This window comes from Ovis canadensis, chromosome 1, assembly GCF_042477335.2.
Source record: "Ovis canadensis isolate MfBH-ARS-UI-01 breed Bighorn chromosome 1, ARS-UI_OviCan_v2, whole genome shotgun sequence".
Lineage (NCBI taxonomy): Eukaryota > Metazoa > Chordata > Mammalia > Artiodactyla > Bovidae > Ovis > Ovis canadensis.
In genome coordinates this window covers 102,237,561-102,242,231 of record NC_091245.1, presented here as the reverse complement: position 1 = coordinate 102,242,231, position 4,671 = coordinate 102,237,561, and positions in this window count along the sequence as shown.

Below are 4,671 nucleotides of genomic sequence, written 5' to 3'. Positions count from 1 at the left end.
CTTTTCTCGTTTTTTTCCGTTCAGCTTGAGTGATTTCCACTACTTTATTCTTCCATTTCACTGATCCGTTCCTCTGTATCATTTAATCTACTGTTGATTCCTTTTGGTGTAATCTTTTGTTTCAGTTATTGGGCTCATCATCTCTGCTTCTTTATATTTTTTAACTCTGTTAAAAACATAACTTCTCATTCTGTTTATCCATTCTTCTCCTGAGTTCTTTGAGAATTATTATGAGCATTACCTTAAGCTCTTTGTTGGGTAGATTGCTTGTCTCCACTTTGTTCTGGGTTTTCATCTTGTTCCTTTGTTTGAAACATATTCCATTGTTGCCTCGTTTGCCTAACTTGCTGTTTTCATTTCTATGTGGTAGGCTGCTTGTGTTTTCCAGTCATAGAGAAGTAGCCTTGTGTAGGAAATGGGGCCCTGCAGTGCTCTCCGCTTGATCACCAGAGGTGTGTGCTCGAGGGGTGCTCTAGGTGTGTGCTGCATGGGTCCTTCTGTTGCATCTGGTTGACTGTGGGTGTGCTATTAGACATGGCTGGGTTGTTGGGGTTCTTTAATGGACTGGAACCTGATGGTCCAGAGTCAATGATAAGAAAGTAAAAGAGAGAGAGAAAGAGGCTGATATTCCTTGGTTTATGCAGAAAACCAATAAAGCCCTTGACACAGGGCTTGCATTGCTTCACGTAGGCACAGGGCACCCTCTCGTGAGGGTCTTGCAAGCCCGGGCAAGAAAGTGAGCTCAGCAGTCATCCGTGCTCCAAAGAATTAGCCTGAGAAAGAGAGAAAGATAGAGAAAAAGAAAGAAAGACATGAGGACCCAAGCTCTGATGGAACAAGGGTGTTTTATTCAACATACCGTGGGTATATATACTGTCTTACAAGGTAGCAATTTTCAGCAAAGATAAAGATCAAAAGTCCAGACTTACAAATTATCAAGGAAACATAAGACGATCCATATCAAAGAGAGAGGGTTGTAAATGATCACTTTTACCGTATGGTCCATAAAAAGGAAAAGGGTTGTAAGTAGTTACTTTTCACCGTATGGAAAAGCTAATGAGGGAAATGCATGCATTCCTCAGCCCCGGGAGTGGTTTGCCACTCCTCTTAATTCCTGAATATTCAGGAATTAATAAGGAACAGAGGATTCATGACAGATCCAAAACAGCACAGAGGAAGCCTCCTGTTAAATGCTTCCTGACAATTCCCCGTATTTTATTATATTTGTAAAAAAGGTCCTGACCAATTGAGTTTGTTTAGTATTAATCAACCTTATAGAAAAGCAACGATAAACAGCAAATATAATTACCAAGACAATCACCAAAGTTACAGTTCCAGACCCGACGCTGTGGGTAATACTTTGAAACCATCCCTGTGGGTCTAGCCCAGATAATTGATCAGCTAGTTGTTCAGCTAAAGTTTCCAAATTAGTGGAAGAGGGCAGACATTTAGAAAAGGTTCAAAGATTTCCTTTTGCAGTAATTGTACATTCAGAGAAGCATTATCATGTATGTTTTGTAAATGAAATTTGATTTGTTCTCAGTTGTAGGCAAATCTTCTGAAGAGGAGGCCGTGTGAGTTTGTTGGATCCATCTGGGGAAATACAAGCATACCCCTTTCCCTGTAAGATTAGTTTCCCAGATTTCCGTTGTTTCATTAACCCATCTTGGTACCAAATGGGCAGAGGAAGAGAACTGTCCTTCGATTCCTTGAAATGCTTTTGTGCTTTTGTTAAGCTATCTCTCTGTGGTTAAGTTTAAAAAATTTAAAACAAATAAAGCTGTATTAACAATAGTTATAGGTTTAGAAAATATCTTATGTTGGAATCTAGTAAAGTCTGCTTTAGATAAGGAAGAGAGTAGTGTTCCTGTATATTCCCCCTTTTTTTATTTATTTGCAACTTCAGTGTGTGATGTGTTCATTCGACTATGCCTTGCGCCTGTGGATTATAAGGAATTCCTGTAATGTGTTTAATAGAAAAAGATTGTAAAAGTTGTTTAAAGTGTCTAGAAATATAGGCAGGGCTATTTTCTGTTTCACCCGCTCCAGTGTTCTTGCCTGGAGAATCCCAGGGACGGGGGAGCCTGGTGGGTTGCTGTCTATGGGGTTGCACAGGGTCGGACATGACTGAAGCAACTTAGCAGCAGCAGCAGCAGAAGTTTCCATTACAGCAAAACAAGCTAATAAGTGAGTTATAACATGTTGTGTAGACTTGCGAAGAGGTGTGGCCCAAATAAAAGAAGGATTAGTGTCGATCCAGACATGCAAGAAAGAAAATGGAGAAAGTTCAGGGCAATGAGTTATATCCATTTGCCATAGTTCATTAGGTTGCAGACCGCTAGTATTAATACCCTGGGCGATGGGTCAAAGATGTAGGGATCTACAGGTACAGCAATTAATAATAATTTCTTTAGCCTGGCAGTATGGGATTTTCCATAGCTGTTGTAGGGAGCCAGCATTGTTGTGCAACAGAGCATGCTGTTTCTCTGGAGTATCAAAGGAAACCAGTTATCAGCCTGCTCATTACCATAAGTCATGGGGCCCGGGAAGGCAAGAATGTGCTCGAATATGTATAATATAAATGGGAGAATTGCGGTTTCTAAGAACAGATTGTAGTTCGAAAAAGAGTTGTTGAATAATAGGTTGATTGGAGTTTATGGTGGAGGTTTCTATATTTTTTAATACAAAAACAGAATATATAGAGTCAGAGACTATATTAATAGGGTAAGGATGTAGGCAAATAACTTGAATAAGAGCATATAATTCATTTGGTTGGGCAAAATGAAATTTAGTATAAAAGACTTCATATTCCTTAAGAGACCAGAATGAAGCTTTGGTGTTTTTAGTCTCATCTATACAAAAAACCTCAGCTTGTGGTATAGGCTGTGAGCTGATAAAGTGAGAAATAATAAATTCAGTATTTTTGAAGAAATTCACAGCTTACCAGAAGGATAATGGAATGAAATTTCTCCAAAATATTCCAGAAAAGCTATTTGGAAGTTGGTAGAAGTTTGTAATGCGTTCTCAAATTGAGATTTATTGATAGGTATTACAATTTTATGAGGATCGGAGCCAATTAGAGTTTTAGTCTTATTTCTTCCACTGATAATGATTAGAGCAATTAAATCGAGGTAGGGTGTAAGTGACTTTATTCCCCTAAAACGGGCATAGGTCCATTCTACTGGGTGTTCTTGTTGGGCAAGAAGTCCTGTAGGAAAATGAAGAGAGGGGAATATAAATAATTCTAGAGGTAAATCTGGTTTGATGTGAGTAAGAAATTGTTCTTATAATTTATTTTGCACTAAATAGAGTTCCTCTTGTGCCTCTTGAGAAATTGAATGAGGGCTATTTAAATCAGGATCTCCTTTTAAAGTATTGAATATGTTATTCAGTTGATAATTAGCAATGCCTAAGGAAGGTCTAATCCAATTTATATCACCTAAGAGCTTTTGAAAATCATTTAAGGTTGATAATTTATCAGTACGGATCTGAATTAGTTGGGGAGTAATGCGTTGTCTATTAACAACAAACCCCAAGTAATGGTAAGGTGTAGAGGTTTCCATTTTTTCAGGGGCAATGATTAATCCAGAGTTTTTTAAGCATAGTTGAGCTATACCAAACATGTGCTGAGTTTCTAAGATAGATGGAGCCGAAAACAATATATCATCCATACAGTGAATAACAAGAAAGTTAGGAAATTGTTTTCTCACAGGCTCAAGGGCTTTGGCTACATAGTACTGACACATGGTGGGAGAATTCATCATCCCCTGTGGCAGTACAGTCCATTGGTACCGTTTATGAGGTCCAATATGATTAGGATAAGGGAGAGAGAAAGCGAATCTCTCTCGGTCTAAAGGGTGTAAAGGTATATTAAGAAAGCAATCTTGTAAATCAATAATAATAATATGCCAATTTTGAGGAATAGTGGTAGGTGATGGGATTCCTGGTTGTAATGCACCCATAGGTTTCATGGATGCATTAACTTTTTTAAGGTCTGTTAGGAGACGCCATTTGTCTAAACAGATTTCTTTTTTATAACAAAAATAGGAGAGTTCCAAGGAGAACAAGATTCCTCAATATGCTTTAATTCTAGTTGTGTATCTAAGTTCCTTAGCTGTCTATAATTTCTCTTTCGTGAGGGGCCACTGTTCTGTCCAAATAGGCTAGTCATTCTTCCAAGCTATTTTAATAATTGTATTGTTTGTTAAATGAGCAGTGGCCCCTAGGAAAAATGTGGAATGTATATCTGAGTTTGCCATTGCATAAGAAATCCCTTCCTATTACATTAAGGGGTGTATCTATCATATAAGGTCTTAATGTTGCAGGTTGGCCTTCTGGTCTCTCACATGGATAAATTTGAGTACTCTGATAAACCTCTTGTACTTTGGTTTGAGAAATACCTGCAATTTGGCAAGAAATTTTTTGTACAGGCAAGGATTTGGGCCATAAATGTTTGGAAATAATAGTAATATCAGATCCAATGTCGAGGAGACCAGGAAATCTTTTACCATTAATTTTGATATTTATAGTCGGTTGGGCAAATTCAGATACCAATGATGTCCAAAAGGACTGTTTTTGATCTGTACTACCGAATCCGCCCTTCCATATATCATTAGAGGAGTTAATAGAAATGTAAGGTAAAAGAAGTAATTGAGCAATCTTATCCCCCTT